The sequence below is a fragment of the Theropithecus gelada genome, chromosome X, assembly GCF_003255815.1.
Source record: "Theropithecus gelada isolate Dixy chromosome X, Tgel_1.0, whole genome shotgun sequence".
Classification (NCBI taxonomy): domain Eukaryota; kingdom Metazoa; phylum Chordata; class Mammalia; order Primates; family Cercopithecidae; genus Theropithecus; species Theropithecus gelada.
The window spans coordinates 32207069-32233395 of record NC_037689.1 but is presented as its reverse complement, the minus strand read 5'-3'; the positions used below and the strand labels follow the sequence as shown (position 1 = coordinate 32233395).

At 40.0% G+C, this 26327-nt stretch overlaps 1 protein-coding gene across 1 annotated transcript in view; it reads left to right on the top strand.

Moving 5' to 3' along the window:
- MID1 (midline 1) overlaps window positions 1–26327 on the top strand; it is a 233682-nt gene that overhangs the window by 29994 nt on the left and 177361 nt on the right. The window lies entirely within an intron of this gene.

Below are 26327 nucleotides of genomic sequence, written 5' to 3'. Positions count from 1 at the left end.
GACTGCACCCAAGGGAAACTGGTTAAAGCCAACATAGAAACTGTCACCATAGCAGTGGCTGGAGGAAGAGGTGGCAATAGAAGCCTTGATGTGGGTGGTACTTAAGAGGTGTCCAATAGGGTGCTTAGTAAACCCTAGTGGTTTATCCGCACAAAGCCCGGCCCCTCACTACTGTTAAATCAAGTTTAGCCTAAAGCTGCCTCCTTACATATTTTAAGCTCGACCTAAAGGTTTCTCTGTATATCATGAACTATCACCTAAATGGAGTTGTAAACAGACTGTAGTCTACTCTTGTGCCAATCACTGAGTTTTGGCCAATCAAAGGTGACCAACTGTTCAAACCATGTTCAAATAAGGCAAACACTGAGTTGTAACCAATTCAGCTGTTTCTGTACGTCATTTCCGTTTTCTGTACATTACTTTCCTTTTTCTGTCCATAAATCTTCTACATGTGGCTGCACTGGAGTCTCTGACCATCAGGAGGCTACCTGATTTGAGAATCATCCTTTGCTCAATTAAACTCTTAAATTTAATTCAGCTAAAGTTTTTCTTTTAATACTACCTACCTCAGGACTTGGAGACCCTGAGAAGTACATAGGTTGCCCCAGGATAAAGCTTACTGGTGACAGAGAAAATTGAAGCCATCCCTCCTGACCCCCTGTTCACTTGGACTTTCAGCCACATTGCACTGCCTCGGCTCAACTTACTGTACCACCACTATGGTAGAAAAGCTTGAGAACAAAGCGCCATACTGTCGCACCCACAACATTTAGGAAGAAGTTCAAAAGATGTCTGACTTCAATCATGGCAATGACAAAGCAGCAAAAGCAAGAGAGAACAGGATCAATAACTGAATGAGTGATACGGGGAAAGTCCCAGTGGAATTAAAAAGAAGACAATAGAGGTTTAAAAGGAAACTGGGCTTTGGATATGTACTCTTTCTGCTTGTAATCTGTGCTTCTTACACTTTCTGAGTTTGAAAAGGAGTAACGTTTTTGTGTCACACTTGGAAATTTTGCCACATGACTGTCATCATTGGAACTTTGGACCCTGTTCTGGAGCTAAGAATAGCTGAGATACTAATTAGGTTGCTAGAAAAGTGCTAAAGGACTGATCAAGTCCAGAGAATTCACAATGGAACTTCATGGCCAGACTGAGGTCTGTTCTAACTAGGATTCTTGTGTTGCCATCAGCACATCAACTGCCCCTTGCTTTTTCATATGAAAAAATAATACTGTAATGATCTCAAAATTCAAATATCTGAGTATCAGAATAATTATTCTGATACTCAAACATATGAATAATGAAAAAGAAATGTCATGGTGGAAATCAATAAAGACAGGGTTTGGAGGGGCCAAAGATCCTAGGGATGGATGAAATAGGGAGATGGTTGAGAAGAAGGAGGAATGAAGGTCTCCTACTGAAATTTAAGCAGCACACTTCTGGATTTTTTTTTCTTATGAATTGGTTTTTTTTTTTTTTTTTTTTTGAGACGGAGTCTCGCGCTGTGTCACCCAGGCTGGAGTGCAGTGGCGCCATCTCGGCTCACTGCAAGCTCCGCCTCCCAGGTTCACGCCGTTCTCCTGCCTCAGCCTCCGAGTAGCTGGGACTACAGGCGCCCGCCACCACGCCCGGCTAGTTTTTTGTATTTTTAGTAGAGACGGGGTTTCACCATGTTAGCCCGGATGGTCTCGATCTCCTGACCTCGTGATCCACCCGCCTCGGCCTCCCAAAGTGCTGGGATTACAGGCTTGAGCCACCGCGCCCGGCCGAATTGGTTCCTTTTATTCATGAGAACAGGTAATAATATTCCTTTATCAATGGATTTAAAGGGCACGATTTAATTTAGTTTCTGTAGTTAAGGTGTGTGGTTAAGTGCCTGGTACATAACAAACAACAGTGATTCATAACCTAATTATTATTATTATTATTATTATTATTATTGTACTTTAAGTTCTAGGGTACATGTGCACAATGTGCAGGTTTGTTACATATGTATACATGTGCCATGTTGGTGTGCTGTACCCATTAACTCGTCATTTACATTAGGTGTATCTCCTAATGCTATTCCTCCTCCCTCTCCCCACCCCATGACAGGCTCCAGTGTGTGATGTTACCCACCCTATGTACAAGTGTTCTCATTGTTCAATTCCCACCTGTGAGTGAGAACATGCGGTATTTGGTTTTCTGTCCTTGTGATAGTTTGCTCAGAATGATGGTTTCCAGCTTCATCCATGTCCCTACAAAGGACATGAGCTCATCCTTTTCTATGGCTGCATAGTATTCCATGGTGTATATGTGCCACATTTTTTTAATCCAGTCTGTTATGGATGGACATTTGGGTTGGTTCCAAGTCTGCTATTGTGAATAGTGCCTCAATAAACATACATGTGCATGTATCTTTATGGCAGCATGATGTATAATCCTTTGGGTATATGCCCAGTAATGGGATGGCTGGGTCAAATGGTATTTCTAGTTCTAGATCCTTGAGGAATCGCCACACTGTCTTCCACAATGGTTGAACTAGTTTACAGTCCCACCAACAGTGTAAAAGCATTCCTATTTCTCCACATCCTCTCCAGTCAGTCGTTTCCTGACTTTTTAATGATTGCCATTCTAACTGGTATGAGATGGTATCTCATTGTGGTTTTGGTTTGCATTTCTTTTTTTTTTTTTTTTGAGACGGAGTCTCGCTCTGCCGCCCAGGCTGGAGTGCAGTGGCCAGATCTCAGCTCACTGCAAGCCCCGCCTCCCGGGTTCACGCCATTCTCCTGCCTCAGCCTCCCGAGTAGCTGGGACTACAGGCGCCCGCCATCTCGCCCGGCTAGTTTTTTGTATTTTTTAGTAGAGACGGGGTTTCACCGTGTTCGCCAGGATGGTCTTGATCTCCTGACCTCGTGATCCACCCGTCTCGGCCTCCCAAAGTGCTGGGATTACAGGCTTGAGCCACCGCGCCCGGCAGGTTTTGGTTTGCATTTCTCTGATGGCCAGTGATGATGAGCATTTTTTCATGTGTCTGTTGGTGCATGAATGTTTTCTTTTGAGAAGTGTCTGTTCATATCCTTTGTGCACTTTTTATTGGGGTTGTTTGATTTTTTTCTTGTAAATTTATTTAAGTTATTTCTGGATTCTGGATATTAGCTCTTTGTCAGATAGGTAGATTGTAAAAATTGTCTCCCATTCTGTAGGTTGCCTGTTCACTCTGATGGTAGTTTCTTTTGCTGTGCAGAAGCTCTTAAGTTTAATTAGATCCCATTTGCCAATTTTGGCTTTTGTTGCCATTGCTTTTGGTGTTTCAGTCATGAAGTCCTTGGCCATGCCTATGTCCTGAATGGTATTGCCTAGGTTTTCTTCTAGGGTTTTTAGTCTAACATTTAAGTCTTTAATCCATCTTCAATTAATTTTTGTATAAGATGTAAGGAAGGGATCCAGTTTCAGCTTTTTACATATGGATAGCCAGTTTTCCCAGCACCATTTATTAAATAGGGAATTCTTTCCCCATTTCTTGCTTTTGTCAGGTTTGTCAAAGATCAGATGGTTATAGATGTGTGGTATTATTTACGGGGGCTCTATTCTGTTCCATTGGTCTATATATCTGTTTTGGTACCAGTACCCTGCTGTTTTGGTTACTGTAGCCTTGTAGTGTAGTTTGAGGTCAGGTAGCATGATGCCTCCAGCTTTGTTCTTTTGGCTTAGGATTGTCTTGGCAATGTGGGCTTTTTTTTGGTTCCATATGAACTTTAAAGTAGTTTTTCCAATCCTGTGAAGAAAGTCAATGGTAGCTTGATGGGGACGACATTGAATCTATAAATTACCTTGGGCAGTATGGCCATTTTCACAATATTGATTCTTCCTATCCATGAGCATGGAATGTTCCTCCATTTGTTTGTGGCCTCTTTTATTTTGTTGAGCAGTGGTTTGTAGTTCTCCTTGAAGAGGTCCTTCACATCCCTTGTAAGTTGGATTCCTAGGTATTTTATTCTCTTTGAAGCTATTGTGAATGGGAGTTCATTCATGATTTGGCTCTCTGTTTGTCTGTTATTGGTGTATAGGAATGCTTGATATTTTTGCACATTGATTTTGTATCCTGAGACTTTGCTGAAGTTGCTTATCAGCTTAAAGAGATTTTTGGGCTAAGACGATGGGATTTTCTAAATATACAATCATGTCATCTGCAAACAGGGACAATTTGACTTCCTCTTTTCCTAATTGAATACCCTTTATTTCTTTATCTTGCCTGATTGCCCTGGCCAGAACTTCCAACACTATGTTGAATAGGAGTGGTGTGAGAGGGCATCCCTGTCTTGTGCCAGTTTTCAAAGGGAATGCTTCCAGTTTTTGCCCATTCAGTACAACATTGGCTGTGGGTTTGTCATAAATAGTTCTTATTATTTTGAGATAAGTCCCATCAATACCTAGTTTATTGAGAGGTTTTAGCATGAAGGGCTGCTGAATTTTGTTGAAGGTCTTTTCTGCATCTATTGAGATAAACATGTTGTTTTTGTCTTTGGTTCTGTTTATATGCTGGATTACATTTATTGATTTGCGTATGTTGAACAAGCCTTGCATCCCAGGGATGAAGCCAACTTGATTGTGGTGGGTAAGCTTTTTAATGTGCTGCTGGATTCGGTTTGCCAGTATTTTATTGAGGATTTTTGCATCGATGTTCATCAGGGATATTGATCTAAATTCTCTTTTTTTGTTGTGTCTCTGACAGGCTTTGGTACCAGGATGATCTTGGCCTCATAAAATGAATTAGGGAGGATTCCTTCTTTTTCTATTGATTGGAATAGTTTCAGAAGGAATGGTACCAGCTCCTCTTTGTACCTCTGGTAGAATTTGGCTGTGAATACGTCTGGTCCTGGACTTTTTTTGGTTGGTAGGCTATTAATTATTGCCTCAATTTCAGAACCTGTTATTGGTCTATTCAGGGATTCAACTTCTTCCTGGTTTAGTCTTGGGAGGGTGTATGAATTCAGGAATTTATCCATTTCTTCTAGATTTTCTAGTTTATTTGTGTAGAGGTGTTTATAATATTCTCTGATGGTAGTTTGTATTTCTGTGGGATTGGTGGTGATATCCCCTTTATCATTTTTTATTATGTCTATTTGATTCTTCTCTCTTTTCTTCTTTATTATTCTTGCTAGTGGTCTATCAGTTTTGCTTATCTTTTCAACAAACCAGCTTCTGGATTCACTGATTTTTTGAAGAGGTTTTTTTTTGTGTCTTTATCTCCTTCAGTTCTGCTCTGATCTTAGTTATTTCTTGCCTTCTTAGAAGCTAGCTTTTGAATGTGTTTGCTCTTGCTTCTCTAGTTCTTTTAATTGTCATGTTAGGGTATCAATTTTAGATCTCTCCTGCTTTCTCTTGTGGGCATTTAGTGCTATAAATTTCCCTCTACACACTGCTTTAAATGTGTCCCAGAGATTCTGTTATGTTGTGTCTTTGTTCTCATTGGTTTCAAAGAACATCTTTATTTCTGCCTTCATTTTGTTATGTACCCAGTAGTCATTCAGGAGCAGGTTGTTCAGTTTCCATGTAGTTGAGTGGTTTTCAGTGAGTTTCTTAATCCTGAGTTCTAGTTTGATTGCACTGTGGTCTGAGAGACAGTTTGTTATAATTTCTGTACTTTTACATTTGTCGAGGAGTGCTTTACTTCCAACTATGTGGTCAATTTTTGAATAAGTGCTATGTGGTACTTAGAAGAATGTATATTCTGTTGATTTGGGGTGGAGAGTTCTGTAGATGTCTATTAGATCTGCTTGGTGCAGAGTCGAGTTCAATTCCTGGATATCCTTGTTAACTTTCTGCCTTGTTGATCTGTCTAACGTTGACAGTGGGGTGTTAACATCTCCCATTATTATTGTGTGGGAGTCTAAGTCTCCTCATAGGTCTCTAAGGACTTGCTTTATGAATCTGGGTGCTCCTGTATTGGGTGCATATATATTTATGATAGTTAGCTTTGCTCGTTGAATTGATCCCTTTACCATTATGTAATGGCCTTCTTTGTCTCTTTTGATCTTGGTTGGTTTAAAATCTGTTTTATCAGAGACTAGGATTGCAACCCCTGCTTTTTTTTTTTGTTTTCCATTTGCTTGGTAGATCTTCCTCCATCCCTTTATTTTGAGCCTATGTGTGTCTCTGCACATGAGATGGGTCTCCTGAATACAGCACACTGATGGGTCTTGACTCTATCCAATTTGCCAGTCTGTGTCTTTTAATTGGAGCATTTAGCCCATTTACATTTAAGGTTAATAGTGTTATGTGTGAATTTGATCCTGTCGTTATGATGTTAGCTGGTTATTTTGCTTGTTAGTTGATGCAGTTTCTTCCTAGCATCGATGGTATTTACAATTTGGCATATTTTTGCAGTGGCTGGTACTGGTTGTTCCTTTCCATGTTTAGTGCTTCCTGCAGGAGCTCTTGTAGGGCAGGCCTGGTGGTGACATAATCTCTCAGCATTTGCTTATCTGTAAAGGATTTTATTTCTCCTTCACTTACGAAGCTTAGTTTGACTGGATATGAAATTCTGGGTTGAAAATTCTTTTCTTTAAGAATGTTGAATATTGACCCCCACTCTCTTCTGGCGAGAGATCCACTGTTAGTCTGATGGGCTTCCCTTTGTGGGTAACCCAACCTTTCTCTCTGGTCACCCTTTACGTTTTTTCCTTCATTTCAACCTTGGTGAATCTGACAATTATGTATCTTGAAATTGCTCTTCTCGAGGAGCATCTTTGTGGCGTTCTCTGTATTTCCTGAATTTGAATGTTGGCCAGCCTTTGCTAGTTTGGGGAAGTTCTCCTGGATAATATCCTGAAGAGTGTTTTCCAACTTGGTTCCATTCTTCCCATCACTTTTAGGTACACCAGTCAGACGTAGATTTGGTCTTTTCACATAGTCCCATAATTCTTGGAGGCTTTGTTCATTTCTTTTTACTCTTTTTTCTCTAAACTTCTCTTCTCGCTTCATTTCATTCATTTGATCTTCAATCACTGATACCCTTTCTTCCACTTGATCAAGTCGGCTACTAAAGCTTGTGCATGCATCATGTAGTTCTTGTGCCATGGTTTTCAGCTCCATCAGGTCATTTAAGGACTTCTCTACACTGGTTATTCTAGTTAACCATTCATCTAATCTTTTTTCAAGGTTTTTAGCTTCTTTGCGATGGGTTCGAACATCCTCCTTTAGCTCAGAGAAGTTTGTTATTACTGATGGTCTGAAGCCTTCTTCTCTCAACTCGTCAAAGTCATTCTCCATTCAGCTTTGTTCTGTTGCTGGCAAGGAGCTGCATTCCTTTGGAGGAGAAGAGGCACTCTGATTTTTTAGAATTATCAGCTTTTCTACTCTGGTTTCTCCCCATCTTTGTGGTTTTATCTACCTTTGGTCTTTGATGATGGTGACATGTAGATGGGGTTTTGGTATGGATGTCCTTTCTGTTTGTTAGTTTTCCTTCTAACAGTCAGGACCCTCAGCTGCAGGTCTCTTGGAGTTTGCTGGAGGTTCACTCCAGACCCTGTTTGCCTGGGTATCACCAGCGGAGGCTGTAGAACAGCAAATATTACAGAACAGCAAATGTTGCTGTCTGATCCTTCCTCTGGAAGCTTCATCTCAGAGGGGCACCCGACTGTATGAGGTGTCAGTTGGCCTCTTCTGGGAGGTGTCTCCCAGTTAGGCTATTTGGGGGTCAGGGACCCACTTGAGGAGGCAGTCTGTCCATTCTCAGATCTCAAACTCCGTGCTGGGAGAAGCACTACTCTCTTCAAAGCTGTCAGACAGGGATGTTTAAGTCTGCAGGAGTTTCTGTTGCCTTTTGTTCAACTATGCCCTTCCCCCAGAGGTGGAGTCTACAGAGGCAGGCAGGCCTCCTTGAGCTGCAGTGGGCTCCACTCAGTTTGAGCTTCCCAGCTGCTTTGTTTACCTACTCAAGCCTCAACAATGGTGGACTCCCCACCCCCGCCTCACTGCCACCTTGCAGTTCGATCTCAGACTGCTGTGCTAGCAGTGAGCAAGGCTCCGTGGGCGTGGGACCCTCTGAGCCAGGCACAGGATATAATCTCCTGGTGTGCCGTTTGTTAAGGCTGTTGGAAAAGCGCAGTATTAAGGTATGAGTGTCCCAATTTTCCAGGTACCGTCTGTCACGGCTTCCCTTTGCTAGGAAAGGGAATTCCCCAACCCCTTGCACTTCCTGGGTGAGGCGATGCCCCACCCTGCTCCATGGGCTGCACCCACTGTCTGACAAGCCCCAGTGAGATGAACCCGGTACTTAAGTTGGAATATGCTGGGAGCTGCAGACTGGAGCTGTTCCTATTCAGCCATCTTGGACGACAAGACCAATATCCTACTGTTATTAAACTTTTCTTCTGCCAGAGAACTTTGTTTATCTTTTCCCACTTCCCCTGAGTGTATTTGCCAATATTACTCTCTGTACTTTTTTTAAAAAAGGAACTCTTGATTTTGGAACATTTTAAGATTTACAGAAAGTTGCAAAGGTAGTACAGAGAGTTCCTGCATGCCTTTCCCCCAGCCTCCCCTGATGTGAACATCTTACCTAACAATGGCACATTTGTCCAGACTAAGTAGTTCATTCGTATATTACCGTTAATTCCTTGTACTTCTAATAGCTGCTATCTCTTTCAGGCATTAATTAGGAGCCCAAATCATTCTAATGTTGATATTTGATTGAACCAGGATATTTCCTTGTGAATAAGAAGTAGGCTCTATAAATTCAACATTGTACACACAAATTACCATAGGTCTTTCTTCCTTTTTTTCTTTTTCTTTCTTTCTTTTTTTTTTTTTTTTTTTCTTTTTTAAGATGGAGTCTCGCTCTGTCGCCCAGGCTGGAGTACAGTGGTGCGATCTCAGCTCACTGCAACCTCCACCTCCCAGGTTCAGCCTCCTGATTAGCTGGGATTACAGGCATGTGCCACCATGCCTGGTTAATTTTTGTATTTTTAGTAGAGATGGAGTTTCAGCATGTTGGTCAGGCTAGTCTTGAACTCCTGATATCATAGATCTTTTGTAGGGTCCATGTGGTCCTACCAAAATTCCATCACCTCTGGCAGGCCCAGACAACTGCTGGTTAATTACTAAAAAAAATAAATAAAGCAGACTCCTATTGAAACCAATTTAAAATATGTTTGAGTATTCACAAACTTACCCTCAGTATGTTTGAAACCTTCAAGTTTTTTTTCGGTGAACACAGAATATCTGTTTTTGAACAAAACATTCTAACCTGATGTGTAAATGTGATATGCTCATAAAAAGGGAGCTGAAGATTACAGCACTCTTTTGGACATGATGTTTGATACAGGTGAGATTATAAGACTCAAGATTTTGAAAAGGGCCCCTTGGAAACTTCCCAGATGAGATAGCTCAATGGGGAACCTACCAGATGGAATTTATAGGCCTCTGTCCTAAACAGATGTTGTACAGCTGGGAAAGCTGTGACAAGAAAATACACCCCAAATGCTTCTAATGGACAGATCTCTGTGCACACGTGCAGACACACACACACACACACACACACACACACAGAGCATTTTAAGAATCAAAATATTCAGATTGCTTAAAAATTATAATTTCAGGTGTCAGTTACCACTGGTTCATCATTTGTTTGAGATACTTGGACAGTTGGAGATAATTTTGTATTTAACACTGTTTGATGAGCAAATATATATATATATATACACACACACACACACACACATACATATATATATACACTTCTCCCCATTGTTGGAACGGCCCAGTTTGTCAGCATCAAATCCACAGTCCATCCGTGATTGCCCTTGAAACTGATGAATTCACTTCAATTCCAACCTAATCAATTCTGAACTAGTGCCTTGAAGTCGTTTAAATAGTAACTTCCTTTGCACAAAATCTTAAGACCGTGGAGAGTGGAGGTCAAGAGAACACCAGTAAGGTGGCCTCTGACTTCTTGAGCTTTTGACATTCAGCCACCAGAGGCTGCTCTGAGACCATTATCCTCTTTTCACTCCGGGTCCAAATCCCAACGGTGAAACCTGTAAGGACTGATTTTGTTTCCATTGCTTTGAATTTTCCTTCCTCAATGCAGTTCCCTGGTGGTCTGCTGTTTGGAGAAGATGATTAATTATAGTTAAAGAGGAACCGCTGAAAGAAGAAAAAAACTACAGATTACAGTTTTGCCCTCCTCTCTATTTTTAAACTCTTAATCTTGTTCTGTTTCTTTTAAATAAAAGAGAATTGGTCAGGGTGGAAAGAGAAAGTGCTTTCTTACTGGCACTGGCTAATTTTTCTTCATTTTTCCCCTCTGTGTTGCTGGATTTTCAAAGAACATTTCTGAAGGGTTTTAAATCTTTATTCCACAATACTTACTTCCACATGGTTTCTATTCTTCCACATTTTGCCAGCATTTTATAGTTGCTTTCATGCTGTTCCCTCTGCTTTATGTTTTTAAATCTTTGCCTTTCTCCTTTAAGTCTTTCTCTTTATCTAACAAAGCAAATCCAAAATTAAATGGAATATCTATATTTAGGTAAGAAGGATTAAAAATGGTTTTGTTGCCTCTAATATATTTTGTAGTCTGGGGCAACTAAGCACTGATTTAAATTGTTAACTGAAGAATGAAACCAGTTTCTTCATGTGACATTGCTTTCAGTCTTCACGAGTGAAGACATGACTGTGACAGACAATCACCAGCCTGTCAAAAACAAGTGTTTTTATGTTATTGTTACATACACCACCCTAATTATTATACTTCCATATTTATGAAAATAAGTTACTATGTAAAGAACTTAAGTTCTAAAGCCTTGGCAAATACTAAATTAATAGTTTTGCAGCAGACAAAGTAATCAATGTGTAAATAACCTGGAGAATTTCAGCATCACAATTCTTTCATTCTAGACTTATTCTTTTTTTTTCTTAGTAAAATTCCATGTCTGATTGGAAAAGGTGTAATTTAAATGTATGCCTTCCTATAGAAGGCATATAGAAAACATGCTTCATTTTCTACAGGTTACAGAAAAATAAATTGAGTTGCAATGAAAATGAATACTTATTGTATTAATTTCTATTTGTAGTTAAAAAAAGATGAAAATGTAAAGATTTCCTTTTGCTCTGAAAAGAAATTCTTGAGGTACCATGAAACATTCCTAAGTGTTTGGTATCATATTCATAGAGCAGCACTATCATTAGAAGCATTTGAAATGTTTGGTATTTCACCTCAAGTGTAATCATAACGGTAAAGATTCTTAATATTGGTGACTAAAGTAGGATATATGTTGGTTTGTATTTTCAAGTAGAATACTGGCAGCTACAGTATGTAAATTGGAGCATATTTCACCAAATGCATTGACAAAGATGGAATGCCAATGAAATTGCTAGATCTCTTCTCTGGGGCAGGTTATGCTTTTCAACTTGCCCCTACTAAGGAGAGTACCAGAAGCCATTTGCCCATGAGTAATGCCTTATTAAACCGTCATGATTTAATGTGGCATATTTTTCTCTCAATTTGCATACCTGACAGTCGACTTCCTGAATATCACATTCAAGCTGAGCCACAGAAGAAAAATAGACCCACTGAAGTAGCATTAGGTCAGCTTCGCAGGATGCATTAGCAACCTATCTGAACACAGACGAGGGACTCAGGTGCAGAAAATCATAACGTGGCCCCAGGCCCTGGGAGGTGGCCCCATTGCCTTGCAAATGCATCGCATGACTCATTATTAAACACACCAAGAACAGACGAATTCCAGGCGAGTGAAGCATCCACTGATTCAATTGCAGTTACGTGGGTTGTACGATTTTCGTCTTACTTGCTTTTCCTTAAAGAACACCCACGCCACCTCTTACGCTCTTGAACACCTCACGTCAAATGCATGAAGCAACTGTATTAAGATAAAAATTGTTAGCATTAAAGACAGGCACTTAAATTAGTATAACCCTCTGGCCAGATATAGTGCACTAAATTGCATAGGCTTTAAAATACCAGCACTCAATTAAAAAAAAAAAATGTATCCATAGCAACCTCTTTGTTAAGGGAATAGTTACTGGGAAGGATACACATCCTTCCTGAGAATCAGAGATAAAACCATATTAGTTAACTGGATGATATTACTTGGATTTAAATTTAACTAGAGGCATGATTCGGGAGAAGGGGCTTTTAAAAAACTTTACAACTTATGTGCTTATTTCCAGTAAAATGTGTTTTCATATTTTCTTATTACCAAAAGATTCTTACATATGGGGCTTTTATTAAAATACCATGGAATAACTTCGGGTTTCAGATGTTTAGAAATAAATATCAACCATCCTGTTCTTCCTGCCCACAGCATGCCTATCATTTTTTTTCTTACAGTTTTCATTTAGCATACACGGTAGGTATTATTCTGCAATTTTTGCTCTATATGCATCTTTGATGGTCCTTTCATGGATATTTTTTACCAGAAAGGGCACAGGGTCTTGTAATAACCCACAATCCTTCTATTGTGAGGTCATCTGACTTAAGTCATCCTGTTTCCAAGAGACTCTCTCTCTGTCTAATGGAGTGGTCTTTCGTGCAGTTATGTCATGTGATGTGGGCTGTGGGGGAGGGGGAAATGGGGGATGACTAACAGTGAGGTGAAGAGCCTGCAAATAACAATGTCTCACATTTCTCAGGCAACCAGTACTGGGGAGGAAATCTTTTCATCTACCTTCTTCTGTTCAGTCCCTGGGGGGCTGCAAACTAAACTAACAAAAGATAGATTAACAGGAGAAAAGGCACACAATTTTGATCAATATTTACATGCACAAGGCTGTGTTTGGAGGCTCAAACCTGTAATTCCAGCACTTTGGGAGGCCAAGGTGGGAGGATCGCCTGAGCCCCGGAGTTTGAGACCAGCCTGAGCAACACAGGGAGACCCTGCCTCTACAAAAAAATAAAAATAAAAATTAGCCAGGCATGGTGGTGTGCACCTGCAGTCTCAGCTTCTTGGGAGGTTGAGGTAGGAGGATTGCTTGGGCCTGGGAGGTTGATTGAGGCTGCAGTGAGCCATAATCACATCACTGCACTCTAACCTGGGCAGCAGAGACCCTGTCTCAAAAAAAGAAAAAAAAAGTACATATACAAGAGTCCACACAAAAGGAGCAAAACGCAAAGAAGCAGCTAGACTCAGGGGCTTTTAACATACCCTTTTAACAAAGGAAAGAGGGTTTGGGCTTCAAGGGATAATAAATTATGGGAAAATGACTAGGAAATATATAGGGGAACTAATGAACAATAAGGACTGAGGTCTATTTATACAAACTCTTCTTGGTATCGACTCCCCATCATCAATGATAAAAATCACTCATCTCTCTCTGGTACAGGGAGCACCTTCTTCAAAGGGAAATGTATGTTCTGCTTTTAGGCAGATAGAGGGAGGGCAGAGAACTCTTCCAACAGCTGTTGATTTTCATTTGACTTTAGCTCAAAATAATTATTATGGCAAAGAGGCATATTTGGGGCTGGCATATTCTGATCCCCTTCAGGAGGTAAACACATCAAGCTTGGAGCTTAAATTAGTCAATGTCAGTCAGGGCCAGCTTCTTGGGCATACAACCTGTGCAGTTACATGAGGTCCCACACTTGGTTTAATGGTAGACTGAATGGGCATGGCTGCATTCCAATAAAACTTTATCTATGGGTACTGAAATTTTAATTTCACATACTTTTCATATGTCATGAAATATAATTCTTTTGATTCTTTCAGCTATTTGAAAATGTTAAAAACAATTCCCAACTTGTGGACCATACAAAAACAGGTGGTGGGCAGGCTTGGGCTGGAGTGCCTGAGTTTGCCAACCCCTGATATAGAGAAGCATTTCCAAAACCAACAGCATCAGCCCTACCTGGGAACTTGTCAGAAATGCAAATTTCTAGGCCCCACCCCAGACTGCTGAATCAGAAACTCTGGGGTGGGGCCCTGTAACCTGTGTTTTAACAAGCCCTCTAGGGGATTCTGATGCCCAGTCCAATTTGAGAACCACTGATCTAGACCTGTGGTTCTCAACCTTGGCTACTCATCAAAATTCCCTAAGGTAGCTTTTAAAAACTCTCTGCTCCAAGGCCCAGCCCAGATCAATTAAATCACAGTTTCTTGGGGTGGGACTCAGGTGCCAGTATCTTTTAAATCTCCTCCAGGTGATTTCAATGGGCAGCCAAAGCAACTAATGGTTCCATTGTACGGATAATAGAACTGTAGCTCAGAGAGTTTAAGTGACTTGCCCAAGATACACAAGAAGAAGAAACAGGCACAGCATAGCTCATTTACATTTGTTTTTTTAGACACATGAGGGTTAAAATAGTACATTTGGTAATGGAAGGTATTTGCTAGAAGCTTTAGGGGTCAGGTTATCTTTTATTTAGCACCAATTAATTTAACACATCTGAAAACATGCCCTAAATAAAATGAAAACTAGCTTTGGAAACTCATTAGGCCAGACAATGCAAGCGTAATTGAAAGAAATAAGGTGCAGAGGCTCAGTAAGGTCCCATCTGAAAGCACTTTGGGGCTGAAGGGTGAGCTCCATGATTCAAAGGAAAGACAAATCTGGAGAGCTAATGTCAGACATTGTTGCCTGCCCTGGAGGTACTTAGAAGTGTGTCTGAACAATTGCTTCCTGTTCCATATCTGGGACGTAGGTAAATATGTTACAGTCCTAAATGACATTAATGACAGAAAAAAAAAAATTTCCATGCTTGTGATGGATTTTATGACTCTTAAGGATTCCTGTGCCTCAGGCATTTTTAAAGCGAACTTTCAAATGATAAATATTTTGTTCTGATTTTCTCAGCAAAGACTTCATCATATCAAGGAAGGAAGAAGATGGGCTACATACCCAAAATAGAGCTGGAGAAAGCAATGCACATTGGAAACTGAGTCATGCAATGATTACAAGTGGAGCCATATAAACATACAACTGACTCTTTGACACTTTTGTTTTATGAATTACCTGATCATAATACAAGCTACTATTTTTGAGTATTTACTCTGTGCTGTGTTCTCCTCATAGTTCTATGGTTAAGAGCATGTTTTCAGGAACTGGTCAGCCTGAGTGCACAAACTAGTATCTATGTCCTCCTAGCTTTGTGACCTTGGCAAGTTACTTTGCCTCTCTGTGCCTCAGTTTTCTCCTCTGGAAAATGGTGATAATATTAGTACCTTTTCTCATAGGGTGAAGGAAGATTAAACATGCTCACAACAGTGTCTGGTGTCTAATAAGCATTCAATAAATGTTAAATAACATTATTTTTAAACAACCTCAATTCTCACAATAACTTTGAGGGATATCAAGCAGATGGGCCATGTTATCACAACCATTAAGTGAGAGGTTTAATATTTGGACTAAGGCTGTTTCCAGCATCAGTGCTGCCAGCCACAGTGCTATACTGCATTGATTAGGAATAATAAATCAAGTATTTATGTTCAGTTTTTTCCACGTATAGTATAAACTTTTGGGCATAATCCAAATATCCCTGGACCTTCTTGTTATCTGGATGATTTTACAAAGCCTCCAGACTGCCCGTCCCACAGGACACTGAAGCAAGGTGGTGGTCCCTCCTATCAACTGCTTCTCCTGCAGTTGTCCCCATCTCAGTAAACAATGACTTAATTCTCCCAGCTGTCCCAGGAAAGAACCTGGAAACCTCGTTTCCGCTCTTTACCTGACACATACAGTCCCTCAGCAAGCCACACTCATTGTACCATCAAAATCTATCCAGGAATTCCCCAAGTCACCCCACCTCCAGTGCCACCCCTGACCCAATCCACCATCATCTCTTAACATCTCCTGCCTTGCAGGCTGCTCTCTGTCTAGCAGTCAGACTGAGCTCTATAATGTCAATTGGATATTGTCACTCCTGAGCTCTGAAACTTTCCCATCTCCAGGGAAAACCCAAGATCCTTCCAGTGATCTACTAGACCCTACAGGATCTGCAAACACTGCCTCACCAACACCCACCCACAACCACTGCCCCCCATCACACACACACACTCAGACACATTCCTGAGCCTTCAGCTCCTACTACTGTAGTGCTTACACCCTCTGCTCCAACCTCCACTGGCTTCCTGCATTGATTGAGTTCACCCTGGCCTCACAGCTTCTGCAATCACTGTTTCCTCTGCCTGGATAACTCTGCCCCATCCATCACTGTAGTTGAAAGTCTTGCTTCCTCACTTCCTTAGGATTCTGCTAAATTATCACCCTATAAAAAAATATAAACTCCTCACCCCATTGACACTCCTTTCCCCACATACAATAGCTCCTATCACCATCAGACCTATTTTCTACTTATTTATTGATGTGTTTGTCTATGTCCCTTCACTAGAAGGTATGCTCATGACAGCAGCACTTAACCTATTTGCACCTGTCTGTATCATCAGCACCTAGAACAATGTCTGGCACATAGTAGACACCCAATAAATACTTACTGACATGATCAGGCATGTTCAGGGTGTTATAGCTGTAGTCCATAAATACTTACTGAATACCTATGACCGTTCTGGCATAAGAAAGATATACCATCTTTATTAGCATATGATTAAGGCATGAGAGTTTCTCCGATTCTTTTTCTTATACGAAGCACTTGTCTCCATGCTTGAGATCTTTGGATTCCCTGGGAGTGATGAAAATCAATTCATAGAGATGTACAGTTATCTATCTATATGTTGCTAATGAAATCGATGGCTAGAATATTGATGCACCAATTAGCTCCGAATAAAGAAAAGTGCTCCAAGGCTGCATTCCTAACTGTGGCAATGAATCACACAAATGTGTTCCACTAGGAACATCATTGAGCAATTCTGAATGGAAAAGGAAAACCTCATTCACAGTCCTAGAGAAAGAGCCCTAAAATCCAAATCCTCCTCTGCATGGCACAACACCAACATCTTTTTCTATGAGGGTTATTCCCTTAACAGGCAAATGCATTGTTTTTTCCTGCCTATGGTTGATTGGAGAACCATTTAAGGTAAATAAAAATCATTACAGTGCTGGCCAGGCTCAGTAGCTCATGCCTGTAATTCCAGCACTTTGGGAGGCCAAGACTGGTAGATCACTTGAGGCCAGCAGTTTGAGACCAGCCTGGCCAATATGGCGAGATGCTGTTTCTACTAAAAATACAAAAAAAAAAAAAAAAAAAAAAGCCAGGTATGGTGGCACTCACCTGTAATCCCAGCCACTTGAGTGGCTGAGGCTGGAGAATAGCTTGAACTCAGGAAGCAGAGGTTGCAGTGAGCCGAGATCATGCCACTGCACTCCAGTCTGGACGACAGAGCAAGACTGTCTCAAAAAAAAAAAAAAAAAAAATCACTAAAGTGCTTCAGTTTGCTTCCAAATGTAATGGCAAATTCCTGACTCATCTTGAAGGTGCAACATGAGAGACTTTTGAAGGTAGATTGTGGCTGGGGATTTTAGAACCATCTAAGTGATAAATCCCATCACCCCCATATGAGGCACAGGAGGTGAAGGAGTGTCTGTGATGAGTCATGGGCATACTGCGTTTTGAGCCTCATTCCAAAGACCTGCATCTGAACTAGGGTGGCAGCACCACATGCTGGAAAGAGTACAGGTTCTTCAGTTTGAGAGATGAATTCCAATGTCCCATATACCAACTGTACACTTCCTGCATGTCCGAAGAGGGCCTGATGTATAACTGGTCCATGATAGATACGGGATTTTTTTCAATTGCCTGCCTTTTAATTCAGCACAAATACCTCCTGGTGGGTTATATTATATTGTATTATATTGTATTGTGCATCTCTGTAATGTAGGTGCTCGTATTTTTATCTCATTAGACCTCTCAGTGTGTGGTGTATCAGCTGATTTTAATTCCCTTAATTGGGCTAAATTAATTTGCACAGCTGAAGAAAAGTCCACCTATCTGCGAATTGGTTGGTTTCTAAAGATGGCCATAACAAAATTATCTTTTTTTTCCCACACAGATATAGTTTAGGACAAATACCACTAGGGCATTGTGGTACAACTTAAATAATGCTATGAATAAGAATAGTTATTTTGTTCATTTTATGATACTATTTAAATCACTCACATTAAAATAACATTAAATAGCATTGCTATTTATAAGATAATGTAGACAGGCAATATAAGCCCTTCCTTTGGTAAATTAATAATTCAAAGGAGAAATAAAATGAAGCCTCATTTGAATGCAGTTTCTCAGACATTTAGATTTCTTTAATAAATATGGGAAAAGCTGAGGGACTGATACCCATGTTTGCATTTTTTTCTTCCCATGACTAACTATGTTTATTTTGCATCAGGGGAATAATATAAGAAAGGCTATCTCAGTACGTGCTGATTTTCATAAGTGGTTCTCAACAGAAAAAAAAAAAAAAACTCATGACAAGTTACCTAGTTATAAGGAAATAAGGGTAAATATTTCCTTGGCCATTAAAAATGTTAAAAAACCACCATGATCTGTGTGTAACAAAGGAAAGAGACACATAAACCATGATTCCTAAGTAGTTTTTATTTTTACTACCATCTTAGATCCAGGTATGTGTGAAGTGGGAGAGGATTTTCACCAATCAGAAATAACACAACCATCCTGGCAATCTTTCTGTTCATTTAAGTACCAATCTAAAAGATAAAGCATTGACTTTTTATAAGCAAGGAGCGCAAATCCTGTTCAAAGCTTCTTTTGATTAAAATTTTTATTCCCCTCCTTATGTCCACATGCTTATCAATGATCCAGTCTGATTTGCTTGTTTCTAACATACAAAAAAAAGAGATGATTCATAAAAGTTAATATTTTTAATCTCTAAGACTAATTTAAATATCAGCTTTGTGCATTAAAATATTAAAGGTTTCAGGGACTAATCTTTCTCACATATAAGAAAAGTGAGATAAAAGAATAAGGATAAGAAGTAAAATGGTTAAATATGAAGGACAGTAAACAGCTATTCCTAGTCATACAAAGACCCACAAAAAAATGGATTTAAATCGAGAATGATGCCAATTAGGAATAAGAACAAAAGGTGATTTTTCATTACTCTAATGAATTATTAAGGTGTCTTGGATATAGAATATTCATTCCTGGAGATCTAAAAGAATGTCCAAGACAATTTGGATCAGAACCGTCTATACGTATTTCTGGTTACATGTGGCAAAACAATCATAAACCTTGAACAAATTAAAGCTGAAATGGTGGAAACAGGAAATGCTAATGAGGTCATATGTGTATGATGTGATCACATTACACTTGGGGTTCAGAATGGGCCATTAGGCATGTAATTTATCTGAAGCTCTATCATGACTCTTTGGTCATCTATGGGCCAGATGATAATAAAACACTGCTAGTTCATAGGAAGTGACTTTAAGGACAAGAAATTGATTTTATAACCAGAGAGTATATTTTTGTTTATTTTAAACTAATTTTAATTTTATCAAAGTAATACATGTTCCACATACAAATGTATGAAAGACTCTTAATGAAAAACAGTAATCCCTGTCCGATCCCACTCCACCCTAGGGACAATCACTTTCAACTGGCAAATATCTCTTCTGGTATGTATCTCCATATTTCCCATAATATGTCTTTACTGCTCTTTCCTGGTTTATGAATTTTGGACATTATTCTTAACATTCTACATATGATCAAAAAGGAATTAGCCCTCCTCGTCCCAATCCCACATTCTTCCAATATAATGGTGTCAGAAATTATGTTCACCTAGTAACACAGATGCCAAAACATTGGCTCAAACAAATTAGCAATTTATTTTTCCATAGAACATGAAGCTTAGGGCTCATTTGGAGGCTCCAAGATGTCATCAGAAATCCAAGACCCTTCTATCTTTTCAGTTATCCAGCTTTACTAGGTGTTCTGTCCTCGTCATGGTTACAGAAAGGCCCTAGTCCCTCAGACATTGCAACCATTCCTGGTGGAGAAATCCAGGAAGGGCAAAGAGCAAACAGTGTGTATTCCCTTTAAATAACTTTCCCAAAAGCCCTACATAGTACATAGCAGCTTCTGTTAAAATTTTATAGGCCTACCAGACGTGGTGGTATGAGCTTGTAGTCCCAGCTGCTTGGGAGGCTAAGGCAGGAGGATGGCTTGAGCCCAGGAGTTTGAGGCTGTAGTGCAATATGAGTGTGCCTGTGACTAGCCACTGCATTCCGGCCTGGGCAACACAGCGAGACCTAGTCTCTAAAAATAATAGTAATAATAGTTTCATATGATCACTTATACCTGCAAAGGAGGCTGGGAAATGTTCTTCAGCTGGGCACATTTTTGCCCCAAGTAAATTGAGGTTCTGTTGAAAAGAAGCAAAGGGAAGATGGATACTGGATTGGCTACCAGTAGTCTCTGCCATAATATCTATATCAGATGCCAAGTTAAGGACTGTTCTATAACAATGCTTCATTTTTTTGTGCATTCTTTTGTTTTGCCTGGAGTTAATAATAGTCTCACATATTGCTTATATTTATGTGTACCTGTTTGCCCTCAAATGTTAACTATAGTATCATTTTTCTCTCAGAGTCCTAACTCCAGGAGTCCTCCATCCTCCTGCTACAATTTAGACGGGACCTTTCTAAGATGCTGCTCATAACTGCATGATAATTATGTAGTTATCATCCTGGACTTTCCTTACTTCTTTTTATGTTCGTGCCTCTATTTTCTGGGTCCCATTGACTTATCTTTCTTAGTTTAACACTCTCATTTTGCTAAAGCACATCTTTGAGTGGTTTCCAAAGAAAGAGTACATGGGATGCAAAAATGTTGAGCCTTGGTATGAAAATAATTGCATTATATTCTGACATTTGATTGATAGTATGATTTGGTAAAGAACTGTCGGCTAGAAAACATTTAATCTCAAAATTAAGTAAAATAGAGCTCTTAACTTCCAGTGTTGCAGTTGATAAGTACATAATAAATCGGTTAGCAAAATTTCACTATTGATAAAGAAGATGACCTTCTACTAATGGAGACTTTAAAATTATTACTATTATTATTAGTCACAACAACTCAGTAAACATTTATTGACTGACCATATACTCTGTGCTTGTTGTTGCAATGGATATACAAATGTTTGGGCACAGGCCTTGTGATGGTTTATGTGTTAACTTGGCTAGGTTGTGGTACCCAGTTATTCAACCAAATGTTAATCAAGGTGTTGCCATGAAGGTATATTGAAGATATATGGTTAATATCTACAATCGGTTGACGTCAATAAAGGAGATTATCCTTGATAATGTAGGTGGGCCACACCCCATTTGTTAAAGCCTTTACAGCAAAATTGAGGTTTCCCTGAAGAAGGAGAAATTCTGCTTCATGTCTACAAGAGTCTGCACCTGCCAACCTGCCCTATGGATGTCAGACTTGCCAGACCCCACAGTTACATAAGCCTGTTTTATGTTTCTCTGGAGAGCCCTGACTGATACAGGCAATCACTTAAAAAACAATTCAAATAATTTTCTTCTTCAAATTTAATACAAAATTATAATTAAAAAATAGATGACAGAAATTGAAGAATTATTCTTGGGAAGTACGATATTATTATTATTTTTTTTAATTTTTATTTGTTTGAGACAGAGTCTCGCTCTGTTGCCCAGGCTGGAGTGCAGTAGTGTGATCTCGGCTCACTGCAAGCTCCACCTCCTGGGTTCATGCCATTCTTCTGCCTCAGCCTCCGGAGTAGCTGGGACTACAGGCGCCCACCACCACGCCCGGCTAATTTTTTGTATTTTTAGTAGAGACTGGGTTTCACCGTGTTAGCTAGGATGGTCTTGATCTCCTGACCTCGTGATCCGCCCACCTCGGCCTCCCAAACTGCTGGGATTACAGGCATGAGCCACCGCGCCCGGCTGATATTATTGTATTGAAATGAAGTAGAAAGTTCAATTGGGAGTGGAGATTTTGACCACAGGAGGAGGATATAAGAAGCCCTTGGTAAATTCATGCATAAACCATTTTTGGAGGCTGAAGCAGGAGGATCACTTGAGCCCAGGAGTTCAAGACCAGCCTGGGCAACATAGCAAGACCCCCATCTCTCCAAATAGTAAAAAAATTAGCCAGGCATGGTGACACACACCTGTGATGCCAGCTACTCAGGAGGCTGAGGTGGGAGAATCACTTGAGTCCAGATGGTTGAGGCTGCAGTGAGCCGAGATTATGCCACTGCACTCCAGCCTAGGCAGCAGAGTGAGACCCTGTTTCAAAAAATTTTTTAAAAAGTAATAAAGTTAAATGAAATAAAATAAAAATATTAAAAATTCATGCATAAACCATTTACCAGATTACTCAAGGGCAGATAATGAAGAATCCGCTATATTTAATCTTAACACAAACTAGATATTGTTAACATGTTTCACCTTTGAAAGCATAGAATTATTAAATAGTAAGGTTTAATTAAAATTTAAAATGACATGATTTGCTTTGATTCCTTAATTTTCTAGTGAGGAAACAACAAGCTTAGGGTACATTTCTGACATCATAGATTTTTTCACTTCTTTCCAGTGTTGCTCATCCAACACATTTACACAACAAGCAATAGCAATTGCACTGGGCACACTTACCAATATATGAATTTATTCAGTCTGTGCAATTGTCCCCTAAGAAATCTTGGGCTTAGAATATCAATTGGCTTATCTGAGGTCTATTAGCCAGTTAGTGACCAAGTCAGCACAGAAAACTGACTCCAAGTCTTATTTGGCCCATCCTTGTGGTATACCACATTGTTTCCCTTAACCAACTGAAAGAAACTAATTTAAGGAGTACCTGTACACAGGGAGGACCTGCTTCTCTTTTTGTGACTTTCTTTTTTTTTTTTTTTTTTTTTTTTTTTTTTTTTTTTTTTTTTTTTTTTAAATTTATTTATTATTATTATACTGTAAGTTGTAGGGTACATGTGCATAACGTGCAGGTTTGTTACATATGTATACTTGTGCCATGTTGGTCTGCTGCACCTATCAACTCGTCATTTACATCAGGTATAACTCCCAATGCAATCCCTCCCCCCGCCCCCCTCCCCATGATAGGCCCCGGTGTGTGATGTTCCCCTTCCCGAGTCCAAGTGATCTCATTGTTCAGTTCCCACCTATGAGTGAGAACATGCGGTGTTTGGTTTTCTGTTCTTGTGATAGTTTGCTAAGAATGATGGATTCCAGCTGCATCCATGTCCCTACAAAGGACACAAACTCATCCTTTTTTATGGCTGCATAGTATTCCATGGTGTATATATGCCACATTTTCTTAATCCAATCTGTCACTGATGGACATTTGGGTTGATTCCAAGTCTTTGCTATTGTGAATAGTGCTGCAATAAACATACGTGTGCATGTGTCTTTATAGCAGCATAATTTATAATCCTTTGGATGAGTTTTTTTTTTCTAAGTGGGGACTCATGTTGTTAACTTAAATTGCCTTTACTAATCACCTCAAACACAGCATTCCATAAATTTCCCTCTGTCCCCATAATAAAACAACTGGATTTCTGAAACCTCTGAGGGAGAATAAATATGCTGTTTTCATAGCTCCCAAAGTCTGTGCACTTGTACTGGGCACTCTCCAGGTGGCTGCATAGACAACTTCAGCTTGATTTTCATTGACTTTTGATATGCCCTGACACATATTAAAATAATCTATGTGAAATTGCTGATATTTAGCCATTTTTTACTTACACAAACATTCACTCCATGTTCTTTGATCTACGAGATCACTGAGAGAGGTGGCACAAGTACTGTTAGGTATCGTCCAAGGGCACCACACCAAAGCCTGTCCATGTCTGAGTAGTGCCGCCTGTCCAGGACTATCCACCCAGAACCTATGTTAGGTTTGCTACAAGGTCTGTTAATAACCAAACCCGCACATAACTAACAAGATTATCAATTAAGCTGCTTTTTTTGAAGAAGAGTTTTCAAAACTTCGAACATCCCTTCAGCTAATATTAGCAAACATTGTTAATCACAAATTTGGGAACAGAACATCTGTTCGTTTGGTAGAGCAAGCTCCTTTACTCACTTCACTTTTCTTTCTTTTCTTTTCTTTCTTCTTTCTTTCTTTCTTTTTTTTTTTTTTTCTCCTTTTTTCAGGGTCTTACTTGTCACCCAGGCTGGAGTGCAGTGGCACAACCTAGGCTCACTGCAGCCTCGACCTCCTGGGTTCAAGTGATCCTCCTGTCTTAGCACCCCAAGTACCTGAGACTACATGCACACACCACCATGCCCAGCTATTTTTTTTTTTTTGTAGAGACATGGTTTCACCATGTTGCCCAGGCTGGTCTCAAACTCCTGAGCTCACGCAATCATCTGCCCTCCTCGGTCTTCAAAAGTTCTAGGATTACAGGTGTGAGCCACCACACTGGGCCTCACTGTTTCTAATAGGTGGATCAAATCCTCACTCAATGAACATCCTCCAAAGGACCATTTATTTCATTCAGAATTTTAAAAATTTCCATTTGCTTATTTGTAAATGAAAAAGCAGACTTTGTGTATCCCCACCATTCATTTTTTTAGAGGTTTTCTGAATCAAGGAGGCAGCATACTTTATGGCACTGTGTTAGTTCAGGCTGCTATAACAAAATACTGTACTGGGCCATTTATAAACAACAGACAATTATTGCTCATAGTTCTGGAGGCAGGTAAGTCCAAGATCAAGGTACCAGCAGATTTGGTGTCTGGTGAGGGCTCTCTGCTTCATCAGTGGCGCCTTGTTGCTGTGTCCTCACATGGCAGAAGGGGCAAATAGGCTCTCTGAAACCTCTTTTATAAGGGTATTTTGCTTTAAGGGCATAGAAGATGGAAGGGATTAATTTTTCTTGGGGCATTTGGGGAAACCACGAATGAGTGGTGACATTTGAGATTGTCGGATAGTTGGTGAGTGAGTCAAAGGAGAATAAAAATGGAAGTAACATTAAAAGGGCACAGTCCTTGAGAGAGGAAATCCCAGCTCATATTTACCTTTGAGGTGATGAAAGCAGAAGGCAGACGCAGTTGTAGCTTCTACTGAAGGTGGTAAACAGATGTGCCATGGGATTAAACTCCAGCGGTATTTAATGGCAGGAGCCCTGGGTAGCTTCCTATGTCCTATGGCTGGGGCATACCTAGGGCAGGGATAGACGCAATATTTCTCAAAGTGAATCAGAGTCCTTTGTCAGTGGGATAAAATGCTGATTCTCAGGCTCCTCAGCAAACCTACTGAATCAGATTCTTTTGGTGCAGGGGCCTGGAGATTTGCATTTTTAACAACCTCCCCAGAAGTTTCCTTGCACCCTCAAGTTTGAGAACCACCCTTTCAAAGTGTGATTTCATCACCCAGGAGACATTTGGTAATGTCTGGAGACATTATTGGTCATCGCGATTGTGGGGGTGCTACTGGCATCTAGTGTGCAGTATCCAGGGCCACTGCTACACATCTTACAGTGCACAGGACAGCCCTCATGACAGAATTATCCTGCCCAAAATGTCAGTAGTGCTGAGATTGAGAAATCCTGAACTCCATCATATGAAGGGCTCTCAAGGAAAAGTACAAGAAGTGGACTGAAGTCAGTTTGTGTCACTAGGTGGCTCCTTAGGCTACTCAGGCAGGGAGCGAGGGTTATGGGCTTCCAGGCCCAGTTATTGGGCCACTAAATTTTCGTAGAACTGGGCAGAGCTCACATGTGTTGAACCCATGCAGATGACACTCCTGAAGCCACCAATTCATTATTTGCTAAGTTTTTTTTTCCCCTGATACCAAAACATTTAAAATCTTTATTGAATTATCATCACAAAATTGCGGTCATTTCTTGGGGGAAAAATATGGAACTGTACTTCTACACAAAGTACTCTTTGCTCAACTTGCACTTTCTTGAAATCCAAAAGGTATATTTACATTAAAATCATGTTGGCTAAGAGTTGAAAAAAGTTATTGCTTATATGGAGTTAAGAAAGCAAACTTTGGAAATTTTTTTTGAGTCTGAGTTTGTTTCTAAGAAGCCAACTACTTCTCCAGCTCTCCTGCAATCCTGCCAAGGTGATGTCCAGCTTGTCCCTGTTCATAAGTTCAACAGATCAACCCTGTAGGGAAGCCAAACCATAGAGAAAGGTGTATGCATTTACTAAGTTTTTTTTTTTTTTCCTGAACAAAATGTCAGTGTGTATTGTTCTATGACAACAGTGATATTTGAAATTATGCCTCGGGCCGTCAGTAGGTAAAGATTTTTGTTCATTTGCTGCATTTCAAAAAATTTGTGTGCACGTTCCCATTAAGATTTATTTTTCTTAGATTGAATATACAGTTAATCTATATAGAGATGAGGTAGGTAACAACCTCCCTTCTGGATTGTTCGTTTTAGTTAAGGTGTTACTCATAACAATTTGGTTTC